Source organism: Lynx rufus, unplaced genomic scaffold (genome assembly GCF_022079265.1).
Source record: "Lynx rufus isolate CCGP_SWC_20201006 ecotype Redwood Valley unplaced genomic scaffold, mLynRuf1.p SCAF_5, whole genome shotgun sequence".
NCBI classification, from domain to species: Eukaryota; Metazoa; Chordata; class Mammalia; order Carnivora; family Felidae; genus Lynx; species Lynx rufus.
In genome coordinates, this window is record NW_025814867.1 from 67,215,909 (window position 1) to 67,238,215 (window position 22,307).

The following is a 22,307-nucleotide window of genomic DNA, read 5'->3' on the forward strand; positions in this document are numbered from 1 at the left end:
CATAATTGAGGGGATGGGTCATGGTAAACTGGTACTGTGGTTAGATGCTTAACCATACACACTTTGAAAAATAGACATGGCTTAGGAGCATTTTGGAAGTGGGAGTCTATGGCATGTGAAATGTTCACTTTCTCTGACTTTTCTACAAAATACTCAGTCTCTTTTGTTCACCAGTGATTTTGCTGCTCAAGGATATTTTGGGGAAACAAAAAGAGATACTATGGTTTTCCTTCAAGGTTGGCCTGGGGTGAAAGCAGAGATGACATGTCCGGGGATAGCCAGACATACAGTTTAGAGTGAAAACCTCAGTACCAGCAGAATACCTGGGGGCATGATGTTACTCAATGAAGGAATTAATCGAGGAATGGATGATGCATTTTTAGCAAAATGCAGGAGGAGCCACTCAAGTAACTGATTTTATTTTATTTTTTTTCAGAAATCAAAACTTCTTTAAAATTAGCAAGGGGAGGGAATGGCACAGAAGAGCCTGAAGAGTCACTCCCATTATTCTTTGCAGCTGCAAAAGCAGAGGTTATAGGTTGGCACTGAGGGTGCCAAGTACTTGCCTTAAGATTCAATAAATCACAGCAAAGACCAGCAAGGGCCCCTGTCCTGGCTCCTTTTAGTCCTCAAAAAGAGACAAATAACCATGGTGCTCAGTTCTGCATGTTAGCACTTTCTCTCTCTCTCTTGATGAAACACAAACCTTCCCAGGATGTAATATATTTTATGCTTTCAAAGGAGGCAGCATGATTTAGTGAAAGACAACAGAGGTCATATGTTTGGATCCTTGCACCAACACGTTCTCACCTTCGTTAATTATCTTCAGCATAACTAATGGAATAATATATAAGACTAAGCTGGAGCCAGGGATATAATAGATGCTCAGTTAGCTCTTTCTTCCTCTGTCACCTGCAGTCTTAGAATAAGAGGTCTTCAGCAACATTCCAAGAGTGCCTGTTGATAGAGTGGGTGAAGTACATGTACAGGGGCACCCTGGAGGCAGGGATGAATACCTGAAAAAGGGGAGCCTCAGACTTAGACAAAAACAAAAACAAAAACCCTCTTTTCCAGTTTTGCCTTAGGCTTGCCTTTGGGCTAGACTTTTGTTGTAATTAGCTGCTTGGTTGTAAAAGGAAACCTGTCCAGAAACACAGCTTCATGCTCATTCATTCCCTGTTTAAACTATGGGGATTGCTAGAGAGTGAATGTGTCCCCCTAAAATTCGTATGTTGAAATGCTAGTCCCCAACATGATGGTATGAGAGACTTTTGGTGGTGACTGTGTCATGAGGGTGGAGCCTTATGGTTGGGATGAGTGCCCTCATAAAAGAGACCAACTGCAGATAGCTAGCTCACCCCTTCAACCATGTGAGAACACAGACACAGGTGCTGTCTGTGATCCAGAAAATGGGTCCTCACCAGACACTGAATCTGCCAGCATCCTGATCTTGGAGCTTCTAGCCTCCAGAACTGTGAGAAATTTCTGTTGTTTATAAGCCACCAATTTATGGTATTTTGTTATAGCAGCCTGAGCGGACTAAGAGGTATTTCCAGATTGTTGTTGAATGGCTTAAAGGTCTTGTAATGTGGATGAATATTCAGTCTGTCTAAGGATGGTTTTAACAGATTATTTTCATTTGTATCATGAAAAAGCAGATATTTTTTTCATACTGCTGCATCATGTTGTTTAAAAAAAAGCAACATTTTACAGTAAGATTAATTGCTTGTTTCTTCCTTGGCCATATCCAGACTGTGTTCTTTATTTATGAAATTCTTAAGTCTGTAATGTATAATAGGTTTTAGAAAAACGTGTGTGTAAAAATAATGCCAGCAAACATTATATTTAGTTATGATAGTAGTTTCATCCACATCTTTTTTTCTTTTGTCAGTAGAAAGTATAAGATTTGTTTCTCAAGAAATTTAGAATTAACTACAAAATCTGTTCTACATTTATGCTATCAAAATTATTTGTATATTTGGCAGCTGGGATTAACCTACTATTTGCATTATTCCATAATGGCTTCACTCAATGCTATGCTGTTAATTTGTATTCAGTCAGTTTATCTGGAATGATTCGGATGTTTTAAATGTATTTGTTTTTAGACAGCAAGAAAAAAAAGATCGTGTATTCTTTTCACAATTTACATAAAAGATCCAGATGCAAGTTTATTTGCTTGTGTAAATTCTTCCCATGCTTCTTAAGAGACAGAATTCTCATTTCCCACACAGAGTAATTTGAACATGGTGTGTTGCTTTATTAATTGGTAACGATGCAGTTGTAAAGATGCCTGTGTTTCCTTGAAGTCTCCTGTTAGCTCTTGGAAAAGAGGGGTATGCAAAAGGTAGAAGCAGGAATTGTGTGTACTATATACATGGATAGCTTAGAGGTTCATTAAAGATTCATTTTCAGTTAAAGTAAATTTTTATCATCAATCAATGAATCTGTTGGAAGTTTAGAAATAGTGCCAGACCAGATCTAGTAAGATGTTTCTTCTCTTATGCTACAAAATACAGTAATGATAACTTTTATTTGACTAATTCTATATTGTCTACAAAACATTTCAAGTGCATCTTATTTAAACCTCCAATTCCCTGTAAAGTAGATAGAGCAGGCAATAATTTTCTTCCGTTTTTACACCCAAGGAGGCTGCTTCTCTGAGGGGTAAAGCTGCAGAAAACAATGGAAGAGCTGTAGTCAGCACCCATAGGACTTCTCTCTCCACTATTTCCCTTACATCTCCATGTCGGCTGAAGCCTGTGCAAGGCACCACACTGCCAATCATTTCTCTTCTTGTTTGTAAAGAAGCCACACCACCCAGAAGTTGTGATAGTGATTCTGCAGTGAAATTGAAAAAGACAGGTGAGCTTTCTAACCTAATGTTAAATTTCTCAGGTCCCAATATTGAGTACTTTGGCTGGATTTACAGACACAGAGAAATCATTTATTCACTCAATGGGGAACTGTGATAGGCACTGTGGGCAATACAAAGAATCCCCAGATTTAGTGTGATCCTTGATTTGTTTTTATATTTATTTGTGGTGGAGAATTTCCTTACGCATGTGTGTAAAAGATCATTGAGAACAAGTTACAGAGCTTTGTTAGGAACCCAGCTACGTGTTTAACATGTGGATAGGCACTGGCTGGTCTCTGCCAGGCTCTTGCTGTCATTGTTGCTTCCTTCTAGGTATGTAGGTTAAATTTTATAACGCAGCCACTTATAATAGATTTTTGGCTATAACTTTGGGTTGGCAATATTATGAACATGGACATTCAATCCTGTTCAAGAAGAAATTTTCCCAGGGTCGCCTGGGTGGCTCAAACGGTTAAGTGTCCAACTTTGGCTCGGGTCATGATCTCGCAGTTTGTGAGATCAAGCCCCTCACTGGTCTGTCTGCTGTCAGCACAGAGCCTGCTTTAGATCATCTGCATCCCTCTCTCTCTGCCCCTACCCTGCTCCTGTTTTCTCTCTCTCAAAAATAAATAAACATTAAAAAAATTCCCATGATACAGTTAAACTATACTTTCTTTTATTTAATTGTATTCAATTGTATCCATTTTCTGCTCTTTGTGATTGTTCAAGTCTAGTAAACAAGAGACAAAGATAAAGGAATTGTACCTTTTTTGGGCAAAACTAGCATTTGCTTTCTTAATTCCTCATGATGTCCAAATAGCTAATACAGTATCCAAGGGTTTTTCATGGTACCTTTTATTTTATTTTATTTTATTTTATTTTATTTTATTTTATTTTTTTATTTTTATTTTTTAATGTTTATTTATTTTTGAGAGAGGGAGAAAGAGACAGAGCATGAGCTAGGGAGGGGCAGAGAGAGAGAGGGAGACACAGAATCTGAAACAGGCTCCAGGCTCTGAGCTGTCAGCATGGAGCCCTACGCAGGGCTCAAATTCGGGAACAGTAACATCATGACCTGAGCTGAAGTCAGATACTTAACCAACTGACTAATTTAACTAACTGACTAGTTAAATATAACTTTCCTTTTCCAGTGTCAGATTCAAAATCCTTTTCACATAATAGCGCACACTACAGTCTAACCCCTAGTTTCACATGTCATATTGTCTTAAAGCCCTTCTACTTCTGAAGAAAACAATTGTTCCACACGAATGGTGCTATGCCAGAATCCATTTTCAGGTGGTTAGTAGTATCTGCTTTATAATGGTAATTGAATTTGCTTATTCTGATTTAAAAAAATTCATGAAACTCCTGTTTATGGATTATTTTATTAAAACTGTTTGACATTATTCGCATTGATGATAGTTGGAAAACATAACTCACCAGCAAGTTTTCATAGTAACTAGAGGCCAACAAGCTCCTATTTGGGGGGAAAAAAACTAAATGCGAAATAAAAATATTTTAATGTCTTACATTAGAAAAATAGCAAATTAAGGATTATTTACAACATTCTAGAAGCAAATTTTGAGAGCATTTGTTTGGGTTATGTGTAAATCGTCATATTTATTATAATTTTATGACTTAAATTTATATTTGAATTTATATTTGAATTCCCTGTTCCATGTTTCACTTTGCTGGTAAATACCATGTTTCAGTTTTTAGAAAGTTTCACATCTCTGGGTCTATATGTTCAAATTATACCTTCTGAATCTTTAGTAAAATATATCAAATATTTTTTAAATACCTATTAATTTTTTTAATGAAAGAAGACAATATGTCTGGGGAAATAGTCTTGCTATACATGTATCTTCTAATTTATTTGGAATCTCATATATACCAGTTGAGTAATTTATGTGGAGTCTCATATATAACTGTTGAATAATTTAAAATGATTTTGAGGTCATTTTGTTATATGAAAAACATTTTTCACTTAAAAGTCTGACATTTAGGGGCGCCTGGGTGGCGAAGTCGGTTAAGCGTCCGACTTCAGCCAGGTCACGATCTCGCGGTCCGTGAGTTCGAGCCCCGCGTCAGGCTCTGGGCTGATGGCTCAGAGCCTGGAGCCTGCTTCCGATTCTGTGTCTCCCTCTCTCTCTGCCCCTCCCCCGTTCATGCTCTGTCTCTCTCTGTCCCAAAAATAAATAAACGTTGAAAAAAAAAAGTCTGACATTTAAAATGTAGTAATTAAAAATAAATCTTTTGTAATATCAAGAAACTACTGGGACACATTTTTGAAAGAAAATAATTTGTAATTTTGTATATTGTGAAAGTATATCCTTTCCAATTTTGTGGGAGCTGGTAACAGTGAGGAAGAGAGTGGTAAATTGGTAAGAGAAAGGGAAAGAGTCACAGAGTTGAAACAGTTTTTAAATTCCACCATTGAAACCATTTGAAATTAAACACCCTGCGGAAAAATATTGACAGTTAAGAAAAATCTCTTATTTGTCCCATATTTAAATGCTGAGAGGTATCATTGTTATGTGATTATAGTAATATTGCCAGGATATAGGGTCCTCTTTCTTTCAAATCTTGAAATGATTATTCAGGGTTCTATAATTTCAAGGATGGATAGATTACTGCCACTTGTGTTTATTGTATAGATGATGCAACAAAATAGTATAACCTTTTGATTTTTGGAAAAAATGTAACATTTGGCTTATGTTTTTCTTTTTTCTAAATACCTGGAAAGTACAATCTTAAGATATTTTGAGATCTTTACATTACTTCAGATAGCACATCACAATCACCTATGCTCCATTTATGATTGCAAACAAGGTGTGATATGGCTTTGAATCAGTTTGTCTTCCTGAAGTTCTGAGCCACATTTCTAAAGCATGAGAAGTAAATTTGAAATAAGCATCACTTACATGTGCAAATCGGATAATTGCTCACACAGCTACCTACCAATTAGTCACTTGTTGATGCAGTTAGCTGGATGTACAGCTAATTTGGGGTAAAGAAAAAATATGTCAGTTCAAAATGAAGACAGCCTAAAATTTGGCTTACTGGTTAGTTTTGCTTAGGATAAAGCATTCTCATTCTCAGACAAATAATAGTTTGAGCATAATTTTAGATACTAAGGGTACAACTTGCAAGTATTGTCATGTGTTCTGGTTCCATTTAATAGTTCTTGCTCAGATTTTGGAAGTAATGATTTATTTGAGAAAATGCAGGTCATTTTTATGCTGCCTCCCATTTATTTATTTTTTTTTAATTTCAGCTGTGAGGTATAATTAAATATAAAATTGTAGAATAATTAAAGGGTACACTATTTACCTGTAGAAGGGCATGGGTTGCTTTCATATCTTGTTTGTTGTAAATAATGCTGCAAACATGGGAATTCAGATAATTCTTCAATATCCTGCTGTCATTTATTTTGGATATATACACAGAACTGGGATTGCTGAATCGTATGTTGGTTCTATTTAATTTTTTGAGGAACCTGTGTATTGCTTTCCATACTGATTACATCAATTTACATTCCCAACAACAGTGCACAAGTGTTTCCTTTTCTCCTCATCTTCACCAATACTTGTTATCTCTTGTTTTTTTGGTGATGGCAATTCTTACAGGTACAAGTTGATACCTCATTGTGGTTGTGATTTGCATTTCCCTGATGACTGTGTGCTTTTTCTTGTACCTGTTGCCCATTTGAATGTTTTCTTTGGAAAAATGTCTATTTAATTTTTCTTCCCATCTTTTAAACAGACTTTTTTAAAAAACTGAATTGTATGAATTCTTTGTGTATTTTAGATACTAACTCTTATTAGTTATATGATTTGCAAATATTTTCTCCCATTCAGTGAGTTGCCTTTTCATTTTGTAGATGGTTTCCTTTTCTATGCAGAAGATTTTAGCTTAATGTAGTCCCACTTTTGCTTTTGTTGCCTTTACTTTGGGTGTCAAAACGAAGTAAGCATTGCCAAGATCAATGTCAAGGAACTTAGTCCCTGCATTTTCATTTACAAGCGTTATGTATGAGGATTAATGTTCAAGTCTTTGACCAATTTTGAATGAACTTTTGTGTATAGTATAAGATAAGGCTCCAGTTTAATTTTTTTGCATATGCTTGTCCAGTTTTTCTGATGCCATTTCTTGAAGAAACTGTCCTATCCCTGTTGTATATTTATGGCTGTTTGTCATAAATTAACTGGCCATATCTAATACGTTTACTTCTAGACTCCCTATTCTGTTTCTTTGAACATATTTCTTTTTTATGCCGAAACCATATTGTTTTGATTACTTTAGTTGTGTTAAGTAGTTTAAAATAAGAAGTGTGATTCCTCCAGTTTTGTTCTTTCTCAAGATTGCGTTTACTATTTGAGGACTTAAGTGCTTTCATACGTTATTTAGGATTGCTTTTCTATATCTCTAAACAAAATGCCATTGGAATTTTGTTAGAGATTAGTTGTATTTATAGATGGCTTTGAGTGGTATAGACATTTCCACAATATTCTTCCAATTCATAACATGAGATAACTTCCCATTAATTTGTGTCATCTTTGATTTCTTTCATCAGGTCTTGAAGTTTTCAGTGTATACCCCTTTCACTTCCTTGGTTAAATTTATTCCTAGGTATTTTATTATTTTTGGTGCAGTTGGAAATGTGATTATTTAAAATTTTTATTTATTATATTATTTATTATTATTTATTTATTTTAGTCTCTTTCTGATAGTTTGTTATTAGTCTATTTAAACACAAACAAATTTACTGTATTGATTTTATATCTTGCAACTTTACTGAATTTGTTTAGTAAATAAAATTCGAATCGATTTTTGGTGGATTCTTTATGGTTTCTATACATAACATGTAATCTAAAAATAGTTTTACTTGTTTCCTAATTAGATGCTTTTTATTATTTTATTTAATTTAATTTGTTTTATTTATTTTATTTTATTTTCTGTCTGTGTGTTTTCTCTAATTGCTCTGAATAGGATTTCCAGTACTATGCTGAATAAGAATGGGATCCTTATATTCGTCCTATATCTTAAAGGAAAAGCTATAAGCTTTTCACTATTGAGTATGATGTTTGCTGTGGACTTAATCATTGACCTTTGTTATATTGATATACATCCCCTCTATACCCAGTTTGTTGAAACTTTTATCATGAATGGGTGTTGAATTTTATCAAATGTTTCTTTCTCCATCTATTGATATGATCCTGTGATCCTTGTTTCATTTTGTTAATGTGATGTAACACATTGGCTCATATGTCAGTGTTGACCCATTCTTGCATTCTTTGAGTAAATCCCACTTGATCATATATATGTGATCCTTTTAATATGCTGTTGAATACTGCCTCCTAATATTTTGTTGATGAATTTTGCATCTATGGGTGCCTGGATGGCTCAGTCGGCTAAGCATATGACTTCGACTCAGGTCATGATCTCACGGTTCATGGGTTAGAGCATCGGGCTCTGTGCTGACAGCGTGGAACCTGGAGCCTGCTTCAGATTCTTTGTTTCCCTCTCTCTCTGCCCGTCCCCTGCTTCCTCTGTCTGTCTCTCAAAAATAAATAAAAATTTAAAAAAAATTGCATCTATGTTCATTAGTAATATCGGCCTGTAATTTTCTTTTCTTGTAGTGTCCTTGTCTAACTTTGGTATCAGAGCAATGCTGGTCTCATGAAATGAGTTTGTAAGTGTTCCCTCTGCTTCTGTTTTTTAAAAATGCAGGTTGAAGAGGACTGGTTTTTGTTTTTTAAATATTTGATAGAGGGGTGCCTGGGTGGCTCTGTCGGTTAGGTGTCTGAATTCCACTCAGGTCATGCTGTTTGTGAGTTCAAGCCCCACATCAAGCTCTGTGCTTATAGCTCAGAGCCTGGAGCCTGCTTTGGATTCTGTGTTTCCCTCTCTCTCTCTTTCTGCCCCTCCCCTGCTCATGCTGTGTCTCTCTCAAAAATCAATAATCTTAAAAAAAATTTTAAATATTTGATAGAGTTTTCTGGTTAAATCATTTGGTCCTGGACTTTTGTTTGTTGGGAAGATTTTGATTACTGATACAGTCTCCATACTAGTAACTGGTCTATTTAGATTTTCTATTTCTTCATGATTCTATCTTGGTAGGTTGTATGTTTCTAAAAATTTAGCCATTTCTTCTAGGTTGTCCAATTTTTTAGTATATAATTGTTCCTAGTAGTTTCTTATGATTCTTTGTATTCATGTGGTCTCCGTTGTAATGTCTCTTCTTTCATTTCTAATTTATTTGATTCTGCTCTCTTCTTAATTTTTAAAAAATGTCTATTTATTATTGAAATAAATTGATATGTATCATTATATTAATTTCAGTTGTACAACATATTGATTTGACAATTGTATACAATATTCAGGGCTCATCACAATAACTACAGTCACCATTTAACATTATTACAGTATTATTGACTGTGTTCCCTCTGGTGTATTTTTTATCTTCTTATTTTATAACTGGAAGTTTGTACCTCTTAATCTCCTTCATCTATTTTACCCATTCCCCACACACCTCTCCTCTGGCAACCACTGGCAAGCACTGGTTTATTCTCTGTATTTAAGAACTTGTTATTTTCATTTGTTCATTTGTATTTTTTTTTAGATTTCACAAGTAAGTAAAATCATATGCTATTTGTCTTTCTCTTTGATTGATTTCACTTAGCATAATACCCACTGAGTCCATCCATGTTGTTGCAGATGGCAAGATCTCATTATATTTATGAAAGATACTCTATTATTTTTCATTATATATATACGAATATTCATATATGTATATATACACATCCCATCTTCTTTATCTCTTCAGCTATTGATGGACACTTTTTAATCGCTTCCATATCTTGGCTATTGTAATTAATGTTGCAATAAAAGCAGTGTACATATGTTTTCAAATTATTGGTTTTTTTTTTTGGATAAATGCTTAGTAGCAGACTTACTGGATTATATGGCATTTGTATTTTTAATTTTTTGAGGAACCTTCATACTGTTTTCCACACTGGCTGTACCAATTTACATTCCCACCAATAATGCCCAAGAGTTCCCTTTTCTTCATATCCTTGCCAACACTTGCATTTATCTTTTTGATACTAGCCATTCTGACTGGTGTGAGATGATGTCTCATGATTTTGATTTGCCTTTCTCTGATGATAAGTGATGTTGAGCATCTATTCATGGATCTATTGGTCATTTGTATGTCTTTTTTGGATAATGTTTATTCAGGCCCTCTGCCCATTTTTAATCAGGTTATTTTTTGGTGTTCAGTTGTATGAATTCATTATATATTTTGGACATTAATCCTTTAGTGGATAATTTGCAAATATGTTTACCCATTCAGTAGGTTATATTTTTGTTTTGTTTGTAGTTTTCTTTGCAAATCTTTTATTTTGAGGTAGTCTCAATAGTTAAATTTTGTTTTTGTTTCCCTTGCCTGAGGAGTCATATTCATAAATATGTTGCTAAGGCCAAGTCAAAGAAATTATCACCTCTTTTCTTGTAGGGGTTTTAAGGTTTCACGTCTCACATTTGAGTCTTTAATCCATTTTGGGTTCATTTTATGTATGTTATAAGAAAGTGGTCTAGTTTCATTCTTTTGCATGAAGCCATCCAGTTTTCACAGCACTATTTATTGAAAATACTGTCTTTTCGCCATTGTATATTCTTGCCTCATTTTTCATAGATTGACTATATATGTTTGAGTTTGTTTTGGGGTTCTCAATCCTATTCTGCTGATCTCTGTATTTATTTTTGTGTGGCAAGCATAATCTTCTGACACTACAGTTTTGTAGTGTGTCTTGAAATCTGGGATTGTGATACCTCCAGTTTGTTCTTCTATTGTTTCTGCTATTTGAGGTCTTTTGTGGTTTTTCTGCAGGTCTGTAGAAAATGCTACTGGCATTTTGCTAGGTATTGCATTGAATGTAAATTGCTTTAGGTAGTGTGGACATTTTAAAGATATTCTTCTAGTCCGTGAGCATAGTATATCTTTCCATTTGTGTCATCTTCCATTTCTTTCATCAGTGTCTTATAGTTTTCAGAATATAGTTCTTTCACCTGCTTGGTTAAATTTATTCTTAGGGATTTTATTATTTATTCTATTTTTTTAATTCTATTTTTATTCTTTTTTTGGTGCGGTTGTAAATAGGACTGTTTTCTTAGTTTCTCTTTCTGCTACTTTGTTATTAGTATGTAAAAGCACAACATATTTTTGCATATTAATTTTATATACTGCAACTTTACTGAATTAATTTATTAGCTCTAATCACTTTTTTGGTGGAGTCTTTAGGGTTTTCTATAGATAATATGCCATGTGCAAACAGTGACACTTTTTCCTTACTGATCTGAAGCCTTTTATTTCTTGTCTGATTGCTGCAGCTAGGATGTCAGGTACTATGTTGATTAAAAGTGTTGATAATGGACATCCTTGTCTTGCTCCTGATCTTAGAGGAAATGCTTTCAGTTTTTTACCATTGAGTTTGATGTTATATGTGGGTTTTTTGTATATGGCCTTAATTATGTTGGTGTATGTTTCTTTTAAACCCACTTTATTGAGAGTTCTTATCATGAGCAGATGTTATATTTTGTCAAATGATTTTTCTATATCTATTGAGATTATCATATGGTTTTTATTTTTCTTCTTGTTAATGTGATTATTACATTGATTTGCTATTATTGAACTACCTTGCATCACTGGAATAAATCCCACTTGATCATGGTGAATAATTCTTTTAATGTATTAATGAATTAAGTTTGCTAATATTTTAAGCATTTTTTTCATCTATTGTCATCAGAGATATTGGCTTGTAGTTTTCTCTTTTTTTGTGATGTCTTTGCTTTTGATGTCAGGTAAAGCTGACTTCATATAATGAATTTGGAAATATCCCTTCCCCTTCTATTTTTGTTTTTTTTTGGGTTTTTTTGAATGGTTTGAGAATAGGTATTCATTCTTTAGAATTTTTTTAAATGTTTTTATTTATTTTTGAGACAGAGAGAGACAGAGCATGAGCAGGGGAGGGGCAGAGAGAGAGGGAGACACAGAATCTGCAGCAGGCTCCAGGCTCCGAGCTGTCAGGACAGAGCCCGATGCGGGGCTTGAACTCACATACCGCGAGATCATGACCTGAGCCGAAGTCAGATGCTCAACCGACTGAGCCACCCAGGTGCCCCAAGAATAGGTATTAATTCTTTAAATGTTGGTAGAATTCACCTGTGAAGACAACTGTTTCTAAAATTTTGTTTTTTGGGTGTTTTCTGGTTTCTATTTCAATTATATCTTAATCAGTCTGTTTAAATTTTGTTTCTGAATTTCTTTGGAACACTATATTTCAAGGCACTTACCCATTTCTTTTAGGTTTAGGTCCAATTTGTTAGCTTATGGTTTTTTATAATACATTTGTAATTCTTTGCATTTCTGCTATTTTGATTGTTATTTCTCCTCTGTTTCTGATTTTATTTCTTTGAGTTCTTTCTCTCTTTTTCTTGATATGTCTGGCTAAATGTTTATCAATTTGGTATATCTTTTCAAAGAGCCAGATCTTGGTTTTATTGATCTTTTCTATTGTATTTTTTTTTTGGGGGGGTGTTTCTATTTCATTCATTTCTACTATAATCTTTACTTAAAATTTTTTTTAATGTTTTAATTTATTGTTGAGATAGAGTGCGAGTGGAGGAGGGGCAAAGAGAGAGGGAGACACAGAATATGAAGCAGGTCTAGGCTCTGAGCTGTCAGCACAGAGCCCGATGTGGGGCTTGAACTCATGAACCGTGAGATCATGACCTGAGCTGAAGTTGGACGCTTAACCAACTGAGCCACCCAGCCGCCCCTCCACTATAATCTTTATGATCTCCTTCCTTGTACTAGGTTCAGTCTTTGTTCTTTCTTTTTCTACTTTCTTTAGGTGTAAGGTTAGGTAGTTTGAAATTTTTCTTATTTCTTGAGGTATACCTGTATTGCTATAAACTTCTCTCTTGGAACTGGTTTAGCTGCATCCTAAAGATTTTGGACCATTGTGTTTTTATTTTTCATTTGTCTCCGTGCATTTTTTATATCCTTTTTGATTTCTTTATTAACCTTTTGGTTGTTTAGTGGCATGCTGTTTAGCCTTCATATGTTAGTGTTTTTTCCAATTTTTTCTTGTAATTGATTACCTGGTTCATACTGTTGAGGTTAGAAAATACACTTGGTAGGATTTCTGTCTTTTTAAATTTACTGAGACTTGTTTTGTGCCTGACATGTGATCTATCCTGGAAAATGTTTCATGTGCACTTGAAAATAATGTATATCCTCTTGTTTTGGTTTCTGTATATATGTTAGGTCCATCTAGTCTACTGTGTCATTCAAAACCATTGTTTCCTTGCTGATTCCTCTGGATGATCTACCCATTCATGTAAATGGGGTATTAAAGTCTCCTACTATTATTTGTTTACTATCAAGTTCTCCCTTTATGTCTATTCATATTTTCTTCATATATTTCGGTTCTTCTGTGTTGGGTACATAGATATTTACAAATGTTACATCCTTTTGTTGGATTGGTCCCTTTATCATTATGTAGTGCCCTTTTATTGTTTCTTGCTACAGTTTTTTTTTTTAAAGTCTATTTTGTCTGATATTAAGTACCACTACCATGAATTTTTTTCTCCTCACTTCCAGTTGCATGGAATCTTTTCTTATCCCTTCGCTTTTAGTTTTTATATATTTTTAGGTCTGAAGTGCATCTCTTGTAGGCAGCATATAGATGGTTCTAGGTTTTCTATTTATTCAGCCACCTGTGTTTTATGATTAGAGTGTTTAGTCCATTTACATTTAGAGTAATTATTGATAAGTATGTACTTATTGCCATTTTATTAATTGTTTTCTGGTTCGTCTTGTAATTTTCTCTTCCTTTCTTCTCTTGCTTTCTTCCCTTGTGATTTGATAATTTTATTTAGTATTATGCTTATGTTATAGGTTTTTAATCTATGGTTATTATTATGTTCATATGTAACACCTTATGTGTATAGTGCTCTCTATTAAGTTGATGGTCACTTAAGTTTGAACATAATCTATCTAAAAGCACTAAATATTTACTCCTCCACATTTTATGTATATGATGTCATATTCCGTACCTTTTTATTTTGTTTATCCCTAGACTAAGTTTGTAGATTTGATTAATTTTACTTCTTTTGTGTTTTCACCCTCATAGTGGCTTTATAAGTAATTAATCTACTACCTTTACTATACGTTTGCATTTGCCTGTGAAACTTTTTCCTTTCATAATTTTCTTCTAGCTAAAGTCTTTTATTTTCTTTCCACTTAAAGAATTCTCTTTAACATTTCTTGTAAGGCTGTTTTAGTGGTGATAAACTTGTTTAAGTTTTATCTAGGAAACTCTTTTATCCCTTCTTTAATTCTAATAATAAGCTTGCTGGGTAGATTAGTCTTGGTTTTGTTTTGTGTGTGTGTGTGTGTGTGTGTGTGTGTGTGTGTGTGCACGCGCACGCGCACAGGCGTGCATGTTTGTGTGAGTTGTTGTTTGTTTTTAGCACTCTGAATATATTGTGTCACTCCCTTCTGGCCTGCAAAGTTTTTGCTGAAAAATCAGTTACTAGCCTTATGGGGTTTCCCTTGTGCATAACAATTTTCTTGCTGCTTTTAAAATACTCTCTTTATCATTATTTCTTGACATTTTAATTATTATGTGTCTAGTATTGACCTCCTTGGATTCATCTTGTTAGGGACTCTCTGTGCTTCCTGGACCTGGTTGTCTGCTTCCTTCTCCAGACTAGGGAAATATTTAGCTATTATTTCTTCATGTAAGTTTTCTGCCCCCTTCTCTGTCTCTCTTTACCTTTGAGATTCCTATAAAACAAATGTTATTACACTTGATGATATTGCTGAGTTCCCTTAACCTATTCTCATTTTTTATTCTTTTTTTTCTTTTTGCTATTCAGCCTGGTTGCTCTCCATTATCCTGTCTTTCAGATCAATGACCCATTTTTTGCATCCTCTAGTCTGCTGTTGATTCCTTTAGAGTATTCTAGTGTAATTTTCATTTCATTTATTGAATTCTTCAGGTATGATTCATTCCTATTTATATTTTCTATCTTTTTGTTAAAGTTCTGAGTTCATCACTCATTCCTCAAGTCTGGCAAGCATCTTTATAACCATTTGAGTTCTTTATCAGGCATATTGCTTTTCTGTTTTATGGAGCTCTTTTCTTTCATTTGGGTTATAGTCCTCTGCATCTTCATTTTGTCTAGCTCTCTGCGTGTTTCTGTGTATTATATAGATCAGCTATTTCCTGTGGCCTTGAAAGTAGTGGCTTTGTGTAGAAGATATCCTGTGGTTCCTTATAGCATAATGCCCCCTGGTCACCAGAACTAGGCTCTCCAGTGGTATTCCCTGTGGGGGCTGGCTGTATCTTCCTGTTGTGGTTAGGCCATGATTATCTTCAGCCCAGCCTGCTGCATTTTGTGAATAGAATGTTTTGTAAATGTCTCATGTCCACTGGTCTAATGTGTCATTTAAGTCTAAAGTTTCCTTAGTGACTTTCTGACTGGATGATCCAACCATTGTTGAAAGGGAGGTGTTAAAGTCTCTACTATTACTGTATTCCTGTCTATTTCTTCTTTCAGATCTGTTAATATTTGCTTCTCTGTTGGATGCATACATATTTATAAATCTTATATCCTCTTGTTGGATTGACCCCTTTATCATTTATATAATATATATAATGACCTTCTTATTTCTGTTTTTAGCTTATCATTTATTTCATCTGAAATGAGTATAACCAGGTTCTTTTGGTTTCCATTTACATGTAATATGTTTTTTCGTCCCTTCACTTGTGTCTGTGTGTCCTTACATCTGAAGCGATTCTCTTATAGGCAGCTTATACTTGTGTGTGTGTGTGTGTGTGTGTGTGTGTGTGTGTGTTTTATTAATTTTTTAATTTTATTTATTTATTTTGAGAGAGAGAGAGAGAGAGAGAGAGAGAGAGAGAAGAGGGAAAGGCAGAGAGAGAAGGAAAGAGAGAATCCCAAGCAGGCTCCACACCTAGCACATTGCCCTCCCTGGGGCTTGATCTCATGACAGTGAGTGAAATCATGACCTGAGTGGAAATCAAGAGTGGATCTTAACTGATTGAACTACCCAGGCACCCCCATACTGGTTTTCTAAGTGATTTGCCTATCATCATTACAATATGAGTATTCTGAATTTAATTATATATTTACCTATACTAGTGAAGTTTATGCTTTAATACGTTTTCCTGTTACAGATTTTTTGTTGTTGTTTAGCTTGATGTCTCTTTCACATTTCTTATAAGGCTGGTTTAGTAGTGATAAACTCCTTCAGCTTTTGCTTGTATGGAAAACACTCCTTCAATTCTGAAGGACAACTTTGGGGTAGGATATTCTTATTTGGTAGTTTTTTTTTTTCTTTCCAGCACTTTGAATATTTCATGTACCTCTCTTCTAGCCTGCAGAGTTTCTGCTGAAAAGTTTGCTGGTGGTCTTATAAGGGTTCCCTTGTTAATAAGTTATTTTTCTTTTGCTGCTTTTAAGATTCAATCTTTGTTAAACTTTTGACAATTTAATTATGATGTTTCTTGGTGTGGGTCTCTTTGGATTATTTTTATTTGGAATTTTTCTAAGCTTACTGAATGTAGATATTTGTTTCTTATCCCAAGTTAGGGAAGTTTTCAGTCATTATTTCTTTGAATAATATTTCTTTTTTTTATTTTAGTTTTTATTTAAATTCCAGTTAGTTAACGTACAGTGTAATATTAATTTCAGGTGTACAATATAGTGATTCGACACTTGCATACAACATCCAGCGCTTATCACAACAAGTGCCCTCCTTAATCCCCATCACCTATTTAACCCATGCCCCACCCCACCTCCCCTCTGGTGACCATCAGTTTGTTCTCTACAGTTAAGAGTCTGTTCTTGGTATGCTTCTCTCCCGCCCCCCACCCCACTACCCTTTGCTCATTTGTTTTGTTTCTTTGAATATTTCTGTCCCTTTTTCCTCTCTTCTCCTTCTGGACACTTATAATGTGAATATTGGTGTTTTTTTTAATGATACCCCATAAGTCCCTTAGGTTTTCTTCACTCTTTCTTTCTTTTATCTTTTTACTCTTTTGTTTGGATGAATATCACTGCCCAGTTTTTGAGTTCTTTTATCCTCTCATTTGCCTGATCTAGCTTTTTTCAGTTCCATTATTGCATTCTTTAGCTGTTGTTTCTGTTTAGCACTTTCTTATATTTTCCATATTTTTTTTGAAATTATCACTTTGCTCATGCATTGTTCTCCTGACCTCAGTGATCATCTTTATGACTATTATTTTGAACTCTTTATCAGCTAAATAATTTATGTCCATTTCCTTAAGTTCCATTTCTGGATTTTTATCTGGTCTTTTGTTTGAAACATGTGTTTTAGTTTCATTATTTTCCTTGACTGTTGGATTTCTGTGCTTTAGATAAAGCACCCATATCTTGCAGTCTTGTAGAAGATGAATGTTACTAAGCTTGAATGTTACATAGCTATGGCTATGAAATATAGCAGACAATAGCACTATGAGTTCTAGCAAGTCCCCAAGACCTCACTGTGGTTTTATGCTGCTTCTTACATTTTAAAAACAATCACATAAACTCTTGAGCCTTATTTCCCTATTTGTAAAGTTTTAGGCTCACAAAATACTTGTTAAGAAATAACAAGACAAAGTATGTAGTAATCATAGAGTTGTCATTTACAGACCTGGCTATTGAGTACCACATACTTCATTAAGTAACTCATGTACATCATCTCATTTTTATTCTTTCTACAATCTTTTGAAAATATATTGCTTTATTCCTCCTTTCAGAGTGGGAGACTAAAACTTACAGTTTACCTAGTTAGCCCAAGATCACACAGCGTTAGAAGTCAGATTGTAATTTAAGTTTGGCCAACTTCTGAGTTCAGCATTCTTTACAGATACCCTCTGCTATATTACCATGTAAACCAGAACTTAACAGAAAATTAGTTCCTTTTTTCTCTGGGCTTGACATGGTCAAACCTAGCTGTTAAGGGGAAGAAATGAGTGGCAAGAAACTTAGTGAATATTTTGAATTTCAGAGTGAGGTTCTAAGTCAAAATTGGAACCCCGTGGTGGATAGATGTACTTCAGAGTATTAATACATTGCCTCAGAATCATCCTGAGGCAATTGTTTATCATCTGTCTCTCATATATTGAAACTTATTTGGAAAATCTGATGTGTGCTCTTCATTGCATACCAAGTAGTAATTGGTATAACAATGCCATTAATGGAAAAAAAAATCATCTTAATGCCATAATTAAAAAAATAAAACCATTAATAATTTCTATTATCGTTTTTTAAATGTTTATTTTGAGAGAGAAAGAGAGAGAGCACACGAGCAGGGGAGGGGCAGAGAGAAGGAAACAGGATCCAAGCAGGCTCCCCACTGCCAAGGCAGAGCCTGATGCTGGGCTCAACCTCACAAACCATGAGATCATGACCTTAGCCAAAGTCAGAGGCTTAAGTGATTGAACCACCAGGCACCCCGGCATTAATATTTTTTTTTAAAAACATGTTCTTAACTGAGCTATATCATTATAATGTATAATTTGTAATAAATATTTATAATGCAATATTTGAAGCATTTTGATATAAGAGAGGGATTATGAATAATGACTGTGAATAAAGAGATATAGCCACAATTTCAGGGAGAATTAAAGCAATAAACAATTAGTTTGTCCATAAATGTTTCTAATTTTTGAGGTACCGTATGTGATCCTATTATCCTACAATTCACTGAAACATTGGATTGACCTCATTTTATTGTATTAAATGTTCTACATTGATGTATAGATTTGACTGTATCTTGAAAATGTTCCGTGAATTTCAAGTTCCAATTTTGTTCAGAAGAATATATGAATATAATAATTAATATAATGAAATCTTAGGATTCTAGGAACTGAAGCAGATTATTAAAAAAAATGTTGAAGTAGCATTTATCACAAACTCATTCTTTGCAGCAGAGAAAGCTCAGTGAATTTGCAATGTATCTAGTGTTAATGGGGTAGAAAATGAAAAAATATCTATGAAAATGGTCAATTTGATGAAAATTGTAGGGTGAAAATAATTTGAAATTGGATTTTTTAAGGGTCTATATATCAATTTTCTGGTTGGAAAAATGAATGGTAGTAGTAATTAAAAAAAATCCCAAACTATTTTAGATCCATAATATTTTAGAGATGGTTGGGACTAAAGCTGACTAATCAACTTCCTCTCTCTCCTGATATTTTTTTGAATTTAGTTTGAGTATAGTTGACACAATTTCACATTAGTTTCAGGTGTGTAAATATTGATACCTTCTCTGTACATTATGCAATGCTCATAACAAGCGTAGCTACCATCTTTCACCAGACAGTGGCATTAAAATAACATTGACTATATTCCCTATGCTGTGCCTTTTATTCCTATGACTTATTCATTCCATAACTGGAATGTATCTCCTGTATTGCCCACTCCCCTTTGCCCATTTTGTCCATTCTCTTTCACACCCCTCCCTCAGCAACCATTGGTTTGTTATCTTTATTTAGGTCTGATTCTTCTTTTTGTTTGTTAGTTTTAGATTCCACATATTAATGAAATTATATGGGATATATTTATCTTTCTCAGTTTGACTTATTTCACTTAGCATACTGCCCTCTAGATCTACCCATGTTGTCATAAATGCCAAGATCCTTTTTATGGCTGTATATTTCAAAGTCCTCAAGAAAATATTAGCAAATCACATTCAACAACATATTAAAAGGATCATTCACTATGATCAAATGGAATTTATTCCAAGGATGCAAAAATGGCCCAAAATTCCTTCTCCCTTGATTTTAAATTAGACAACTGAGGCTTAGAAAAAAAAAATAGAATAATAGAGTTTTTAAAAGAGGAGAGAGCATGGGAACCATCTAACCATTCTCTTCTTTGTGATCCACAGAGGTTGAAAACTTTCCCAGGAACTGCCAGAGTGAGTTCTATCCACTGGCAACCTTCTATCTACTGTCTACTATTTTTTTTTTATCAATGTTAAGATTAAACATCATTCATTAACCTGCTGGATTCTAAGTAGAATTATCAAATGGTAACTATTGTGATAATATATATCATAGTTCATGATCTTTTGTTTCAATCCATAGTTTTAAACTAGGTAACTTTTGTATTCTATTAATGTACGATTCCTTTCCCTAGGTTTTAGAAATGGAAAGTAAACAAAACGCATATATCACATTCTATTAGAAGGTCAATGTTGATAATTCTTAAGGATGAATTCTTAAGGATGAATTTTTGATCAGTAATAAAACTGATAACCAGTAACATTTGGGTTAGATGAGGATAAAGACATGCACTCTGGCAGTAGTTGGGGGAATGTAGAGGAGGAAGGAAATAAGACCAATGATTACACAGATAGAAGTAGAAGTGGTAGTCTTCTTATGGTGTGCCTCTTATACCTAGGGGAAATGAGAGGAAATTTATTTATATGTTGAAAGATAATCTGACGTAAATGGGGACAAAATGTGTTATGAAGAATGTGGAAGTATACATGTACAGATTACTTCCTAATTTTCTTTGTTTCCTCTGTATTGTCTGACAGCATGAAAATAACACAGATAGGGATTAAATGACCAGGGAAATAAAAGCCAATCAAGTGATTTAATTTGAACACATTTAAATACACACACATGCACACAGAGTTTGACCATTCACTTAAAGTATCAGATATTACAGTAAATGGAGAATATTATTTAAATAGAAAACACATTTTTTGTGACATACTTGAACTTATGTCATCTAAAGAACAAGTTTCAGGGCATTTGAGTGGCTCAGTCAGTTAAGCATACTACTCTTGATTTGACTCAGGTCATAATCTCATGGTTTGTGGGTTCGAGCCCCACATTGGGCTCTGCGCTGACAGTGTGGAGCCTGCTTCATATTTTCTCTCCCTCTCTTTCTGCCCCTCACACTCTTGCTCTCTCTCCCTCAAAAATAAATAAATGGACTGTAAAGAACAAGTTTCTTTATGAACATGGAGAAAAAATATTGGGTTTATCTTTTGAGGTTCTTTTTTTTTTTTTTCCAACGTTTATTTATTTTTGGGACAGAGAGAGTCAGAGCATGAACGGGGGAGGGGCAGAGAGAGAGGGAGACACAGAATCGGAAACAGGCTCCAGGCTCTGAGCCATCAGCCCAGAGCCCGACACGGGGCTCGAACTCACGGACCAAGAGATCGTGACCTGGCTGAAGTCGGACGCTTAACCGACTGCGCCACCCAGGCGCCCCTCTTTTGAGGTTCTAAGTGAATAAATAAATAGTACTTTTTTCTTCCTGTCATACCCTTCTCCTTCATTTGTCTTCATCTCCCTGCACTTGGCCTTATATTAAAAGGTGAGCAGTTTCTTGTGGCTTTGAAAATTTCAGAAACTTGTTATTTATATTATAGGAACTGAAAAGGTTGAAATAGAAGTGAACACAGTTATATTTGTGTCTTTTGTAGATTAGTTGACAATGTTGCATAAGGTCAGGATTTTTCAGGGTGAATCCTTATTTTTGAATACACCATTTACGGCAGCTTTGAAGATGGCATAGGTTTTTATATTATTCAATATAATGTCATTTTTTGGCAACATGATAACATGAGAAATTGTATTGTTTTCTACCACTCAAGTTTTCACACTATGCAACACCTTACTGCCAAAATGAATGCAATATCCTCACCTAACAGTGTGATAGTGAAAAGAGTCAGCGGAGGAGAGAGAAAGCTTCCCATCTTCTGTTCACCAAACTTTATGAGTAAATTACTGTTGCCAGTTTGAATAATAATCATACACAAGACCTTTTGGAAACAGCAACCTTAATTCTGCTGCTGGGTGCACCTCAGGATCATTTCAGATAAACACCCTTAAACAGTTTTAAAAGTTTGGGCATTTTTTTCTCCAAATGTTGTGTTATTGATGTTACTTCAGACACCTGAAAAAGAAAGACTTCTGCTTTCCCTGGAGAATGCCTCTTTTACCACCTTCTTTCTTACCCTATTGGTTGTCATTATTCAATATTTACATTCAGTTTTGGGTCAGATACCTTTTTTGCTTTCCAGAAGATAGTCACCTTCCATTCTTTACATGTGGCTCTTTGCCCATGAAGTTTGGAATTCTGAAGTGGCCATTTTGAATCCATTATTTTATTTTATTTTTTTATTTTAGAGAGAGAGAGAGGGAGAGAAAGCAAGTGGGGAAGAGGGACAAAGAGACAGGGAGAGAGAATCCCAAATAGGCTCCACGCTCAGCACAGAGTCTGATGTGGGGCTCGATCCCACAAATCTGAGATCATGACCTGAGCTGAAATCAATAGTCAGACACTCAACCAGTTGAGCCACCCAGGCATCCCTTGAATCCATTAT

The 22,307-nt window shown here is 34.6% G+C and overlaps 1 pseudogene; it reads left to right on the forward strand.

Moving 5' to 3' along the window:
- The first annotated feature begins 1,288 nt into the window (after positions 1 to 1,288).
- The window catches only part of LOC124527188 (protein S100-A6-like), a 123,256-nt pseudogene continuing 102,237 nt past the window's right edge, over positions 1,289 to 22,307 (forward strand).